The 16008-nt window shown below is 40.4% G+C and overlaps 1 protein-coding gene across 1 annotated transcript in view; it reads right to left on the reverse strand.

Annotated features, from left to right (window-relative positions):
• The window catches only part of GAS2L3 (growth arrest specific 2 like 3), a 36649-nt gene extending 26140 nt beyond the window's left edge, over positions 1 to 10509 (reverse strand). The window contains exon 1 of the mRNA XM_081059233.1: positions 10079 to 10509. The gene's annotated coding sequence lies outside the window, so the exon portion shown is untranslated. The remainder of the gene's footprint in view (positions 1 to 10078) is intronic.
• Between the last annotated feature and the right edge of the window lie 5499 nt (positions 10510 to 16008).

Consider the following 16008-nt stretch of genomic DNA (forward strand, 5'->3'; position numbering starts at 1 on the left):
AAGAAAAAAAAATAAACAGTTTATAAGGCTAAAATGCTATCAGTTTCCAAAAGTTATTTTCTCCTCTAATATACCAGACATACCTCCTGCACAGTGCCAACTATATGTATTGCCTTCCTTTCAGGAACATTTCTCCTGGTACCAAAGTTGAACTTGAGCTAAACCCAACTAAAAAATCTAATATTACATCATATTTTCTTTGCAGGAAAGCAAAAGGACAGCAGAATGTCTTTTTTGATGTCATTTTCCCCTCTCTACCACAGCAAAAGGCCAAAGCACAACCGAGCATTACTAATGAGCTTGTTATGCTTCCCACGAGCTAAGTCCATGGGGAATACATTTTCCTTTAGCATAAATAATCCTTTGTCCCCAACAAAGATCCACAGTAAGGAGCTTCCGAAACCATTTTTTAAAAATGCAGCAAAGAAGCTGCTCCCATTAAAATAAGGAGTCCCACACAATCAGACAAGAGCTGGAACAGTTGGAACTGCCAACCCCAAACAAAAGAAGGCCGAAATTATAAGGCATGTGTGCACATCAAGAACAGTGACACTTTCACAAAGAAGCTATCACAAAAATGTTCAGTAGTTGCACTTTTTGTGGAAAATTCAACAAAATTAGTTTTATGAAAGAAATGAAGAATTTGTGTACAACATTCACTTAAACTTTAGCAGAAATGTTTTTTTATGTATAATTCTTGAATCATTCCTTCTTGTGCAATAGAAAGAACTGCTTTTAAGACGACAAAAAGAGAACCCATCTGGATTACCTTTAAAAAGAAATTTAAAGGTAAAAAGAAATTCTTTAATAAAATACTCAGGTAAGTACTCAGGTAAATTACAACGTAACTTCCTATGTGAGGAAAACCTATCATGTACATAAATACACGGTTTGACAGGAAAACTTTTATAAACTGATAAGATTGTATCAGTGAATCAATTAATTCATGAGTACTCATTGTGTCCCAAACACTAAGGGCCAGTTATTGATATTTTCTAGTCATTCACTATTTATTCTCTTTCTAAATCATTTTTGTGTCTCAGGCATTTAATCCCCAAAGTAGCATCTTTTCTATAGTTAGCCCCAGCCCTCAATCTGCATCACAATTCACAATGCTTGATTGCTTCAAACTCATTTTATTATGTATTTTCCTATTTCCTATCTTTCCCTGAAAGTCTCAGTCTCTATTCCCCTCCCCCCCACATCCCGTAAACCAATTATACTGAATCCGCAACACTTCATTTTTGAAGCTACATCTTAATTAGAAACTTGTTGGCTTTATTTTGTTTCTATTTTTGTCCTTCTCTTCTTGGAGATGTCTACTGCAAGTTTTGCCTACTTGAGGAAGTCTTTTCCCTTAGATTTGGAGGAAAAAAAGACCTCTCGTGACCACGTCCGGACTATACTCTTACCCAGCTGGGAATCTTGCACAAGACAAGGAGCTTACGCAGAGATCGTAAGTAAAGACTGCTCCACTTAATTTTCAAACCTGGGGGAAATGTGAGAAAGACAGAATGTGCTCATCCACCTGAAACTGGAACAGGCTCTGGGCCTAACCCACTCATCTTAAAAAGTTTCAGTCATGGGGTTCTCAGGGTTATTTTTGGTAAAGCTCTTCACACCCATGTGACTTCAGATCCCGATGGGAGAAAACGCCAATCTGTTGAACTGACCCTTTGCCTCACAGCTGTAGGCTCTGAAGCTGAGTACATTTTTACTCCTCACCCACATTACAGGACATGGTGGGGAGGGCAGAAGGTGGCATGGTTCAGTCCTGGTACAAATCGAGGGTCAACTTAGAAAAGAATAGCAAAAGAAGCTAAAAAATAAGGTAAGTTTCTTCAGAAAAGTAGTAGCATCAATGGCCATTGCAACACATACACGTTCAGCACGCGGCCGGTACACCCTAAATGCCAAAGCTGGGACAGTGGTTACTCCTGAGAAGCCGGTACACCCTAAATGCCAAAGCTGGGACAGTGGTTACTCCTGAGAAGCGGGAGGAAGAAGGGGTTGGGGAGGGATGGACAGAGGTACTAGTAAGACCTGATTCCGACGTAAGTGGTGAGAACACAGGTGTTGTTATACTAGTCTCTACATGCCTTTCTGTATGTCAAAGCACATTGGTTTTTTAATAAGCTATGGGAAAACTAGTTGAAGAAGATATCCTCTCTGATTTGTTCAAGGAAAAAAAAAAACAACTTTCTCAGCTTTAATTTTTTTTGAGTAAAATGTTTCCTGATTGCCTAACGGAAAGAAATAGAAATGCTATATCCATACTAAACATATTTCATATCTGTGCTAAAGTAACTCACCATAGAAACAGCACTGCGGTAGAAAGTAGCTGCCCAGCGCGTATTAGCTATAGGCCCTTGAGGTGGTTAACTTCTCTGGGCCTCAGTATTCCCATTTGCAAAATGGGATACCACCAACTCCCTCATTTGGTTGTCGTAAAGGCTAAATAGGATGATACAAATAAAGTACCTGACACACAGCTAGCACTTAACAAGTGAGTTGTTGTAATGAGACATAATTATAGTTCCTTTACTATAATTTATCAGTTTAAAAAGATAAGAAAACAAGGCTAATAATACTCAGAAAATATGAAATGTAATTTGGAAAGCTTCTTTCACTATCATAAAAATAAATATGATAGTGATCATATCAATGAAAGTAAAAGCTTTATCAAGGAAGGTTTTCAATGACAGTAAAAGCTTTACAATACCCACATCATAACTGGGGGGATACTGAGACATGAATTTGTGACGTCCAGTTCTCCTGCTAGAACAGAAGTCTCCGGGAGTTTATCCCACATAGGTGCTCTGCCCCAGTCAGCCTGTCTGTCCCCTCACTGTCCTCAGTTTTGCTCATTTCTGTGGCTCTATCACTGTTTGGGCTGCCTACTTTGTCATGTGGGGGGCACTCATTCATTTATTCAACAGCATTTACACCCTTTACTGAACTAGGCACACAAGCAAGAGACACAGTGATGTACATGACAGACATCTGGCTGCCTGTACGGAGCTAATGCATTCGTTTGTGTACGTAGGGAATACACACATGGAACACACAATGTTAAATCATAGTTGTGAAGGAAAGAACAGAGAAACATCAGGGGCCTACTTGACACTTAGAGTGGTGAGAAATGGTTTTGCTGGAGGGAAAACATGAATTTGAAGAATGGTAGGAATTGGCCAGAGAGAGAGAGAGGAGGAAGAGTTTTATGCATAGAGCATAATTTTTTGTAAAGACTCTGGACACAGAAAGAGTTTGGCACATTCCAAGAACGGAAAGAAGCCGGTATGGCGGAAGCATGGAGAATGTGTGGCTTAGGGCAGGGTTGAGAAGCTAGGCAGGGGCCCCCATCACACAGGGCCATGCTGAGGAAATTAGATTCCACGCGCAGCAGGAAGCCAAGGAAGAGTTTTCACCCAGGGAGAAACATAACCTAAAATTCATAGTGTTAAAAGAGCTGAGAGGGAAAGACAAGCATGGGAGTGAAATAGTGACGGGTTTAACAGACAGTGGAAGAAAACAGAAGGCTGAATAGAGATCTGGGAAAAAAGCACTATGGGAAACAGTGAGAAAAGGAGGAACCGTGAGAGCAAAAGAAACGAAGCATGTAGGAAATGAGCTGGACAGTAAGCCTGGCAGGGGAAGGGTTAGGAATCCACTGCAGAGTTCAGTGACAACTGATGGTGACTGAGCTTGAATGCTGACGTGTCTCCACTGCAGAGAAGTAGAGGGATGTAATATCTATTTTGGAGTGAAAAGCGAGGCTTGATAATGGTTAGCGATGGAGGGGTGAAAGAGAGGGATGTAAGAGCAGAGTGAAGTGTCAAGAATGATTCCCAGTTTTCTGGCTTAAGCAACTGAGCAAATAGACAGTGGTAGCAGTTACTGAGATAAGGATGATGGGAGTCTGAACAGACCGAAACGGGGCTGGCGGGGGTGGGTCAGGATAGACAGGTCAGAAGTGCTGTTTGGGTCATGTTTAATTTGATAAACCTTTAAAGACACTCAAGTGGCAATATCAGGTTGGCAGTTGGAAATAGTAATCTAGAGCTAAAAAGAAAGTTAAGGGAATAGAAATTGTCAGCAAATACTTGGGAGGTAAAGCCACTGGAAAGAATGAGATCACCTGAGAAAGAAATGAAGAAAGCAGTGCTTAAGGGTCTAAGAACAAGTCCTGTGAAAATCCAACATTTAGACCTAAGAGAAAGAGTCAGCAAAGGAGATAGGGAAGGAATAATTGAAGAGATCCCTCCTCTTCTCAACTAATCCAGGAATATAACTTCTTTGACTTACCTCTTCCCAGTAGCCCTCCCTGATCCACCCGAATTAATTCTATCTGTAGCTCTTGAAGTCACATAGCATTTCTCTCAATCACTTGCCTTTACAGTGAGTGCTTTATGTTATTTTGAGTTTTTTCTGTACATTGCTTGGCCAAGTACAAGTTCCTGGGCTGCTGTTGGACATAGTGTTGATAGAAGTATTTAAGCCTAAGAAGTTTAGGAAACATTTTGGTACGAGAAATGTGAAAATCTCTAGGAAACACTGGGTTTCTCCCTTCTCCACAGTGTTTCTGCCATAGAAGAAACATAACAGCAAAGCTTGGAGGCAGCCACATAGCAGATGAGTGTCTGAAAGGAGACTTTTTTTGGTATTATTATGTTTTATTTTTATTATGCAATCTGAATTGATCAATTGACTTTGCCTCTCACCCAACATGCCCAAGGAGAAATAGGTCAAGCAGGCTGCCTGATATACCAGCAGAATCACTAAGAAAAAAATTACTAAGACTGGGGTGGAAGCAGAGCGTCCAAGTACACAGGATAGAATAGCTGTGCCAAGGAGCAAGGATTCTGGGGACGGTGTGCTACTCAGGGATTCATACGACTGCCCCAGTGAGCAGCACATTTCTATTACACTTAAATAAAGTAACTCCATTTGTGGTAGACAATATAATGGTCCCCCAAGATGTCTGTGTCCTAATCCCCAGAACCTGTGAATATACTGCATTCGTGGGCAAAATGGACCTTGCAGATTGAGTCAATTAAGGACCTTAACATGGGAGATTATCCTGTGGGCCCAGTGTAATCACAAGAGTCCTTAGAAGAGAGATGGGGAAGCGTCAGAGTCAGAAGAGGCCATGTGAGAACAGAAGCAGAGAGAGAGAAAGTGATAGGTACCACGACGGAAGAGAGGCAGAGAAAGAGGGAGAGATTTGAGTGGTGATGCTGCTGGCTTTGAAGATGGAGGAAGGGGCCCAGGAATGCAGGTGCCCTCTGGAAAACGAAGAAGGGAAAGAAATGGACTCTCCCCTGGAGCCTCCAGAAGGAACACGGTCCTACCGACACCATTGTTTTTTTTAAGCTCATTTCAGATTTTTGTCCTCCCAAACTATAAGATAATAAATTTGTGTTGTTTTAAACCACTAAGTGTGTGGTTATGTGTTATAAGCAGTAATAGGAAACTAATAACACTTAAGTGAAGAAAGATTTGTCCAGAGGGTCAAGACATTTAACCTAACCTCAAGAAAGCAAAACATGATTAGAAGATACAGTGAGCCCAGTATGTTGAAGCAATGAGAAAAGGACACCAGTTTAAAAAAAGAACAGATGCAAAATTTACATGTAAAACCCACTGTGGGTGCTGTTTGCTATCATCACCACCATCACCACCATCATCAACATCAAAGGCTCCTGCCTTTGTGTACCTGAGATCACTAGTTCATTCATTCACTCATTTAAATATTTACAAAGGTTTCCTGTGTTTCCCACCTGGGGGAATGACACCAAGACTCACCCAGTTACCAGGGCACCCTTTATTCCTTCCTCTCTCACACCTCTACCTCTTCCTCCAGGGGTCCCTACCTCTCCTCAGCCGAAACAGTCAATGACCATATCTTGTTGCTTCTACTTCTAAATTTTCTCTTCAGTATCTATAACCACTCCTCTAATTCAAGCTGCCATCATCTTCCTCCAGGTTTACTGAAACAGCCTCCAACCAGTCACCCTTTCTCCAACCTTTTAAGCGTCCAACCTGTTCTTCATGTACTGCAGCCACAGCGATCCTTCACAAACTCCCACCTGAGGACGTTACTACTCTTCTGCTTAAAGCCCTAAATGCCTCTTCACTGCCTTTGAGATAAGGCCCATACTCCTTCACAAAGCTAACAAAGCCTTACAGATCCCCTCCAGCCTCATCTCTTGACCCTTACACGCCAGCCATATTGAACTTTGCTTAGACCACCATGCTCTCTCATTTCTGCGTCTTTGCACAAGCTGATCCATCTACGTGGAACACTCTCTTCCTCCTCTTCCAACTCGCTCCTACCTGTCCTTCACATTCAATTCCTCTAAAGAGTCCCCCTGAATCCCCTCCCCAATGTAGGTTATACAGTGAGATATGCTTCGATTTTACTGTACTCTACACTTCTTAAAATAAGATCCTCAAGGGTAACAGTCTCCATCTCTTCTACTTCCATGTAGAAGTCAATGCTAAAATTAATATTGGGATTACTCCTAAATACAATAAATATTGTATTTACAACTAAAAGAAATATGAAACAATAATGAAATAAATCTCTGGTATATTCATTTAAGGGAAAGGCAGCTTCTCAAGCCAGATGAAGACTTTTAAGAGAAAGAAATAAGACTGTTACAGTTTAATAAAACATCACATATTATTTGTAAAATATAGAGGCTGTTCATTTGCTGGGAGTCTTTGATTTTTTTTATTTGAAATTTTCCTCTTGCACTGTTTGGCAGAGATTCAACCTGAATAACTTAATTTTATATTAGACAGAATTATTAATTTATCATGAAATGTGCGATACAAAAATATTTAAAAGAACTTAAAATCAGTTTTCCTTTATATATCATAAACTAAAAGACTCTATGGAAAATACACACACACTAATATAAAGAAATGTAAACACGACAGTAAGTATCCATTTGCAGAAAACAGCTCAAATAACTTACAGGACATTCAGACAGTGGATTCAGTTAGCCATTTAAAAAATAAGGTAGAACTACATCTACTAAAATTAAAAGAGGTTTATTATATCTTATGCAACCAAAAGCAATCGGCAAGGCAGTATATATAATTGTTACTGGGATCACAATGTTTTCTAAATTGTGTTTGTGTGTGTATGTGTGTGTGTGTGTAAAAAAGAAAAACTTCTGAATGTATTTAAACCATTTCCCAACAGCCAATTTTGTTCTGGGAATCAAAAATATTAACAAGTCATCCATCAAGGGAAAACAAATGTTATTAGGTTTAAGACTACATAAAGTGAGCCCTTCACTATAGCTAATATTACACTTTTTTACAGAAGTTTATGTTATGTAATAATAGGCAGAAGTTTCTATCAGTCAGAACTACAGCAATATCCAGCATATTACTGATGGTTATAATCCGGTGAATTCCTATGACTCTTTCATCAACAAAGATGAAATTATGTTTAGCATATCTACTCCATTTTATTACATTCTAGTTCTTTGGAAATTAGTAGTAATTCATTTATGAAATACATGGTAACTTTCTGTTAAAACAACCTATTCTGTAACAATGTAATAATATGAGAAAACTTTTTGAATTTTGAGGAAAAAAACTAAAGAAATAATAATTTTGTGGCATTTCTCAATGGCAGTTAAACTTCAATTAAAAATAGGGAAACTCAAAGTGAAACAAGTTTCCTATTCTCACAAATCCCACGTACATCACATGGTTCATTAGGTATGTAAAGATGTATCAGATATCAAAGTATAAAAAGCAACAAATAATAAGTAAAACACACACACACCAGAAATACATACACAGACATGTTACTGTAAGAAATAAAATATAATAATACACAGTAACCTTAATCCCTTACTTTCCTCATTAACAGTTGGCTTGAAAAAAATTATTGAAATAACTGAACTTCCTTCTCTTATCTCCACAAACTTAAAATGAGAGTCACAGGGGGAGAAAAGATACTAGAAGAGTGCTGTTTAGTAAAAATATAGTGAACAAGCAAAAACTAAATGGAAAAATATAAATCAGGAAACATTACTTCAGAACTGACCAATTCTCGCCACACCAATTGGACTCATTTAGTTTTTTAGTAATATCATGTATATTGTTGACATTACTCTCTTATCACACACTTTGATTTACCATCACAAGTTATTTCTCAGTTTTTCAATTAACAAAATATTCAAAATAAATCCATACCCACAGCAGAAATGAACCTGGGTCCTACAAACAACTCTGCAGAGAAGTTGCTTAATGCTGGGAATATAAATGTAAGGACAGTGTGATACAAAGAAGAAACTGGATGTTGAGTGAGACAGTCTGGGCTGAATTCTGGTGGACCTCAGTAGGTTATTTCCTTTCTCTCAGCTTCAGTTTCCTCACCTATAACATGCAGGTAACACCAACTACACAGAATTACTAAGAGCTCTAAAAAGAACAGAAGTAAAGCACCTAGAACACAGAACCTGGCACATTCTAGACAATAATGTATTCCATAAGAGTGTTTAGTATGTGCCGGATACTGTTTTAAGTGCTTGGCATGTATTAACTTGATCAATGAATAATTACTATCACTACCTTTGGCACCACCTTCGCTTCTGCTCCTCTCCACCCTTTGGGGACAACTTGAAAATTTTAATCCAAATTAAACAGCACAGAAATAACAAAAGCTATGTTTCAGGCACTGTGCTAAACTAGTTACACAGATTATTCCATTTAATCCTCACAACAACCCTCACATCAATAAGGTAGAAACTATTATTAACCTTCTTTTAGAGATTAGGAAATTTAGGCTTAGAAAGAGTAAATAACTTGCTTAAGGTCACACACATAGCAAGTCTGATTTCAGAGCCTGCATGCTTAGCAACGCTGCTACACTAAAAAGAAATACAATGTTTAATTCAGTAATCTCAAAAGCGCAGGCACCTACTATTCACAGTCCATTAGTTTTCAATGAGTTTTTGAAACAAGAGTCAGACAAGACAATATGTTTCATTATCTACACTATCACCAGAGTTTCCACTTTTTCATTCAGATCTATTCCAATCTCCTCCCAAAGGGAATCTGAGCTGGCGAGAATTCCAATTCTCGCTCACTTAAGAGCCGAGAGAGGTGATCAGATGGCAGCAGTTCACAAACTGCTTATCTTGAGAGTAGTTATTAGCGCACACACGAAGCAAAACCTAAACTTCTGACCTTGACTGAGTCTGCGAAAAAACATCTCTTCACTTAGTAACGACTGAATCAGCTTCTCCACCCATACACACCACAAGTACTCTAAATCGTAAGATTCAATCCCTTGGTTTGAAAAGATTAGTTAGGAACCAGGGGTGACTGCAGGGGCAAGCATTCCCTTCAAAACTTTCCTTCCAATTCCAAGGCAATCTACAAGCCTTCCCTTTCTTTTGCAAGCACCCCCGCCCGCACCCCACGCAGCCCTGCAAACGCAGGAGTGTGGGTTGGAAAGCATCACGCGAACCTCCAGTTACATCTCCTTTTCTGCCCATTTGGGAAATCTGGGCCTCGCAAGGACTGGAGACGACAAATAGGGAAGAAAGTGTAGGAAGCAATGGCTGTGTCGTTCTCTTTCCAAGGTCGGTGACTTCATCAATTCTTCCCGAGGGTTTTTGTTGAAGAATCCAGTGACCCCAACGATGCTAGGCGCTCGGGGATGCTCCTGGAGGCCCTAAACTAGCTTCAGGCTCTGATCCCGCTTTGGGTTCTAACGCACGGACCGCAGCGGCTCAAAAAGCTCTCCCCCAGCCAAGCACGCCTGCACCTGCGTGCGGCCCGCCACGCCAAGCACACCTGTTGCCCCTCGCACAGCACTAGAGTGGGCAGGTAAAAGCAGGCATAACTGCACCTTGACCGCCCCAGGAACCAATCAGAGCACGCGGCTCCCGCCGCGGCCCAATCGCAGAGCGTCTGGGATTCCGCCGCTTGGGGTCCCAATCGACCTACGCGGGGGGTTCCACAAACCCTCAGGCTGAAGCACGGCAGCCCGGCGTAGGCGAGAAGAAATTCGCGGGGGAAAGAGAAGGCAAACGGAAATACTCACCCGCTCTGCCGCAGGAAGGTTACTTCTCCCTGTGGGACATCTCGGCTCAATCTGAGCGGTGTCTGCACGCCCCTGAACAACCGCCACCACCGCCTCAGCCTTAGGGTTTGCCGCAAAATCGCCGCCGCCTGTTTCGAAGGGACCAATCAGAAGGCGGAGAGTGGGCGTGGCTGGAGGCCCCGCCCCCGGGATCCGCCCGGGAAACACGCGCCTTGCGCGCGCGTCTCAGTCCGACGGGGGTGCCCCGCCTTCCGCCGCTCGGCGTCTCACATCTTTGGTGGCCACGCTTCTCTTTTTGCTGGGAGACTGAGTGGCTTGGTTACAGAGCAAGTCCTCCCATCTGGCCCCTCAGCGGCAGCCAACAGTCCATCCTATTAGTCCCCATAGGGAGGAGAGTTGCATCAACCTCCTATCCTGGAATGTTGTCCTGCAGAGGTCAAGGGCGTTGTCCTGTTTTATCCAGATCCGTTAAGAGCCCCTCCCAAACTTTAATCCACTCGCAATCTGGCTGTACTGAGGTCGCCATGGTTTCCGGAGACAAACTGTCACCCAGCAGGAATGGGAGTCCTGAGTAGAAACCTTTCAGAAGAAAGGCCCCTCTTCTCCTGATGGGTCGGGGTGAGGGATGGAGAGGAATCCAGTAACTCCAGGCCACAACTGAAAGCAAAAAAGGGATGTTGGCACTTCCTTAAGAAAACACAGGCGCCAGGGGAGAAAAACTAACCTCATCACAATGAGGTATGCTTACCAGCTCAGAGGGTTGAGATTAAAGTAGAGACTGGACTTAAATGTAACAATAGATAGGTCTGTAATAACTGTAAAGGTGGCTTGTTAATAGCAAAAAATAAAAAATGGCCAAAAGCCTGGATGTCTAGACCCTTCTATTGTTAAATTTTGTCAAATCATGTCACATCTCTGGGACTCCGTTTCCCATCTGTAAACTGTGGGGATTGACCTGGAATGATGGTCTCTCTCTAGCATTTATTCCATCATTCACTCATCAAAAACAGGGAAGAGGTACTGCTGCTTGCTGAAGAGACTAAAATGAAGAAGATGGTCCCTGCCTTCAACGTGCTCAGCAGCATGGTAGAGGCTCAATCAATGGAAGTCTGTGAAAGAGGGAACACCTAACAGTCTTGGAGGGTGATGGTCAGAGGTTTGAAAAGAGTTGAGTTTTGAAGAATGAACAGGAATTCGCTAAGAGGGAGTATAAGTGGGAGTAAGGAGTGTGTTCAAGGCACAGAGAACAAGGTTCCAGAGGTGTGGGAGTACCTGGAATGTTCTGGAAATAATAGAATTTGAATGACTGAAGTTTGGGGATCAGGAGATAGATGAGGCTAGAGGAGGACACACAGCTCAACGGCCTGGTAGGTGCTAAGGAGTTAGATTATTTCTTGCAGACAGTTGGGATTGATTCTAAAGAAGAAATGGTATAAATAGATTTGTGTTTTAGAAAAAATATCATTTTCAAGGATTTTTGAAGAAAGGAGTAAGACTGGCAGCAATTCCAAGACTTAAAAGATGACAATTACCTAAACTATCTCAGAAGGGATGGTGAGGAAGAGGTGTCTGGAGATACCTAAGAGGCTGACTTATCTGGACTTGGTTATTATGTAACAGTAATACCCATCTAAGGAATACAGAGAGAACAGCTTTGGGAGAAGAATAATGCATTTTGGTTTGGGGTATCTTCAGTTTGAATTGTGAGCGGCATGGATAGGTAGAGGTATTTTGAAGATATTTGGAAAGTTAGGTCTGAAGCTGATTAAATGGGTGCAAGAGATAACAGATTTGAGAAATCAATTCAACAAATACTATCGAGCACTAGCTAGCTCTTCACCAGACTCTACCTTGACACAGGGGTCCTGTCCTCACCAAGCTTACCTTCTGGGGTGGGTGGGTGAAGATAGTCATCAAAAGGTTGACATTTAAGTGGTAACTGAACCTGATGCCTGACAGTGACAGTGGTTGTTGCTTTTTCACAGAAGTCGATTCCAGAACACTTTGCTGCCCATGACTACAATAGAGGATTTTCACAGGACCGGTTGTTCCAATCAACCTGTTTTATAGTGTTTATATTTCAGACAAAAGGGCAATTGTCATAACCACTTCATTTAGCCAAATGTCAAGTAGAGTCGTGGCTTTAAATTGGATTTGTTGAGCCCTAATATCAAAATATGTACACTTCTCCACAGAACCTTGAAAATAAGTAAATTGTGTTACATAGATCTTGTTTCATGAGTCATTAGTTAACAGTTCTTTTATTCTTTCGTACATGCATACAATGTGCCTAAACATTTGAGTACCACTTATAAAAGTTGAAACTATGCTATATGAATTATGTACACAAACATTCCTCTCTCTCTCTCTCTCTCTCTCTCTCTCTCTCTCTCTCTGTCTCTCTGTCTCTCTCTCTCCATTCCCCACTACTTAATATTTCTAAACCACTTACTGTAACGTTAGCAATAGGGTATTTTATGGCTGATTTCTTATTTTCATTGTCTATTTGGTTTGTCTTGGTAACTTCTCTTCTTTATAAAGACACAAGACAGTATGTTGGAAAGTGAATTCAGAGCCAGTCTGTGCAAATCAATTCTCTTCTCTAAGCGCATATTCTTCACTAGTTAAATGTGGGGATTGGGTGAGGTGTTCCCTTCTAGATTCTTGGATTCTTATTGCTCTTCCCTTCTGTATAAAGAATAAAAAAGTTCTCTTTGTTGCTTTCCCAACCTCATTTTTACATTAATTCATAGTTATACCCTACTCCCAAAGTGCATTCACCGTCTTACCTACGTTGGTGTTAACACTGCAATTAGTAATTGAGGGTTCTACCTAATGAGCTACAATATACTTTCATGTGTAGATTTTCTAATTGGTAGTTAGGTTAATAACCATATTTTAGAGATTCTTGCTTTACTTGAAATTGACATGGTTATAACATGCAGAGCAAGCCTCATCAGTTTGCTTCCATCAGATGACAAAGTCTATTAGTTCTGACTTTCCCAGAATTGTGAAGATGCACCCCACTTTAAGAAAGTACTGTGCTCATAAATCTAAAATTCAAGTTATTACATTAGGAATAATCATTCATCTAACTAAACATCTCTACAGAATACAGAAGACTCTCTCATACTTATAAAACCCATGGATATTGAAATATGATTTGGCTCTTTCACAGTCCTACAGAAAAGCTCTACTGCTTAAAATATACCATAGCTGGAGGTATTTTATTTTTGCTTTTGATACGTTTATTAGTTGTTCTGTTCTACATTTTGCAGTTGCTGCTGTTGTTGTTTTTAATGCTTTTACATTATTGTTAATCTATGGATTGTGCCTTGAGTGATGTACTGATAAAATTTTGCGGCAATAGAGATCTTTATTCATCCATAATTAAACTACTCATTCTGCAGATAATCTATTGATAGCCAACCATATGAAAAACAATACTAAGCTCTATCTTAAAGGAATGTTACCAATTTATGTTAACAGATATATATGAGGTCTGACAATTAAGTTTGTGACCTCATCCTAGAAAAAGTGCTACATACCTTCTTGCTGAGTATCACTATGGTCACCTTAGAAGTACTCCTCTTGGGAAGCTATGCACTGATGTCAGCACCTAGTCCACCCTTTAAAGCAATTTTGGAACTCTTTTTCTGAAATGGCCATCAGAGCTGTCATCATGTTACGCTTAATGTCCTGAATGTCATCAAAATGTCTTCCTTTCAATATTTCCTTTATCTTTGGGTAAAGACAGAAGTCATTGGGAGCCAGACCATGAGTAGGGAGGGTGTTCCAATACAGTTATTTGTTTACTGGCTAAAAACTCCCTCACAGTAATGCCATGTGAGCTGTTGCACTGTCGTGATGCAAGAGGCATGAATTGTTGGCGAAAAGTTCAGGTTGATTTCATCTTTTTCATGCAGCATTTTCAGTATTTCCAAATAGTAAACTTGGTTAACCATTTGTCCAGTGGTACAAATTCATAATGAATGATCCCTCTGATATCAAAAAAGGCTAGCAACATCATTGCAACAAGTTCGGGAACCTAATTGTCAGACCTCATAAGTAATGCAATGATGTAAAATTTTATTATAGTTGTTATTAACACTAAAATATTAATATAGGTACGTAGTGGTTTGAATAGTATCCCCTCCAAAATTCATGTTCACCTGAAACCTCAGAACATGACCTTATTTGGAAATAAGATTTTTGCAAATGTAATTAAGGTAAGGGTCAAGATGAGATCATATTGGAATGGGGTGGGCCCTGAATATAATGAGAGTGTTCCTGTAAGAGATAAATTATATGTGCTAGAAAAAAAATTCTCAAATTGACTTATGAAAAGGGGGAATGATTGGCTCATGTAATTGAAATCCCTGGCTAGAACTACCTAAGCTTTAGGCAAAGCTCAATCTACAATTTCAAATAATGTAACCGGAATCCAGTCTCAAATGGATCTGCTTTTTATATTGGCTTTATTGAATTCAGATTCCCTCTGGTTACAAGATGGTTTCCAGCAGTTCAAGTTCTACATTCTCTTAGGTTTGAGTCTAACCGAAAAAAAGTGAGTACCTGTACAGGTACAGTTAGGCTCAAGTCAGAAAACATAACCCACTGTAGGTACTTCAAAAAGAGGGGATTTAACACAGGAATTTGTTTTCTGAAGAGATGGAAGAACTGAGACAATCAACAGCAGATGAGACAACCTAGAGATGAGCAACAGTAGGAAGCCACTACATCTAGGGCTTAGAGGGTCAAAAGAGGAGTCCAAAAGGCACGGCCACCAGCACTAAGGCAGGGTTTGCCCAGTAGGAGATGTAGTTGTTACTAGATATGCCATGTGAGGCAGAGAGAGCGAGAGAGAAATACCCCAGCTTTTGCCTTTCTGTCCTCCAATCTTCCACCAATTGCACCTAGCCAGAGCCAGCTGACAGAAGAACCTGCAAAATGCAGGGTTAGCCCTCCCTCCCAATATGAGCAGAGGCAAGGGGAGGAATGATCTGAACACAAATAGGATGTATTATTTAGGTTTTGGCTCTGATAATGCTATGTAATAAACAACTCCCAACTCTCAGTGGTTAACAATAACAAACATTGATTTTTCTTGTTTGTGGATCTGTAAGTTCATAGTCAAGGGAAAGGGCTCTGCTTAAAGCTGTATGTTGGGTCTAGGTCTGTTCCTTTTATCTCTCATTCTGGGACTTGCAGTTATCCAGGGCATCCTCTTAACAAGACAGATGGCAAAGTGTAAGAGCAGCAAGCAGAAAAAAACCATGTCATGTCTCTTAAGGACTCAGTTCAGAACTGGCATACTGTCAGTTCCACCCACATTCCATGGCCCAAAATGAGTCACATAGACAAGACCAACATTAATAAGCCTGGACAAATACTCTGTCTACTCTTATGAGAGGCACTAGAAATTCACAGGCAAAGGAGCCCTGAGCATATAATTCTATTACAGGGAGAGAGTGAAGAATTTGGAACAATAATACAATACACATGAGCAACTGACCAGCACTACCTGCCTCCCAATCAGATTCAAAGCATAATATCTCATTTTCTCTAAATGGGTCACATGCCCAATGCTAAACCATTCACTGTGGCCTAAGATGTGTGATGCTCTGATTGCTTATTTCTGAGTCAGATTTCCAACTCCTAAGCTGAGGTTAGAATCAACTCCATCCAAAACACAAGAACTAGAAAAATGAAAGGGTGTGGTCCCCCTGAGGAAATCAGAGTACTCTTGTCATAAGTAAAGGTAATCAATTCTGGGTGTCCAAAAAGAACAGATACTCACTACAATAACTAACACCCAAATGTGATATGTGATATTTGACAATTTACTGAATGTATTCTTTTCCACAATAAAGAAAAAGGAAGAATAAATTATAGTTTTCTTGTTAAAAAAAATAGGAAAAACTAAAAGT

The sequence above is a fragment of the Rhinolophus hipposideros genome, assembly GCF_964194185.1.
Source record: "Rhinolophus hipposideros genome assembly, chromosome: 9".
NCBI classification, from domain to species: Eukaryota; Metazoa; Chordata; class Mammalia; order Chiroptera; family Rhinolophidae; genus Rhinolophus; species Rhinolophus hipposideros.